This window comes from Myotis davidii, unplaced genomic scaffold (assembly GCF_000327345.1).
Source record: "Myotis davidii unplaced genomic scaffold, ASM32734v1 scaffold815, whole genome shotgun sequence".
NCBI lineage: Eukaryota > Metazoa > Chordata > Mammalia > Chiroptera > Vespertilionidae > Myotis > Myotis davidii.
The window spans coordinates 544,873-545,126 of NW_006288179.1; the positions used below are offsets into that span (position 1 = coordinate 544,873).

The 254-nt window shown below is 76.4% G+C and overlaps 1 protein-coding gene across 1 annotated transcript in view; it reads right to left on the bottom strand.

Annotated features, from left to right (window-relative positions):
* Positions 1–254, bottom strand: part of ST8SIA5 (ST8 alpha-N-acetyl-neuraminide alpha-2,8-sialyltransferase 5) — a 61,828-nt gene that overhangs the window by 50,858 nt on the left and 10,716 nt on the right. The gene's annotated exons all lie outside the window — the stretch shown is intronic.

Here is a 254-nt window from a genome sequence, read left to right on the forward strand (position 1 = left end):
ACCGAGCGTCGCCAGCACCGGGGCAGCGGGCAGGGCCTTCCCTCCACTGCCTTCACCTCCACGCGCCAGTGCCCGGCATCTGCCGATTTCCCGGCGAGGGGCAGCCCCCGTGCCCCAAGCGCAGGACGGCCCCTCCCGCGGAGGTGGCGGCCAATGAGGAGCGGGGACCGGGCCGTCCGCCCGTGCGCCTTGGAGCGCCGCGCACCTCCCCCTCTGGTCGGGCCGGATCGCGGTTACCCTGCGCGGAGCCGGCT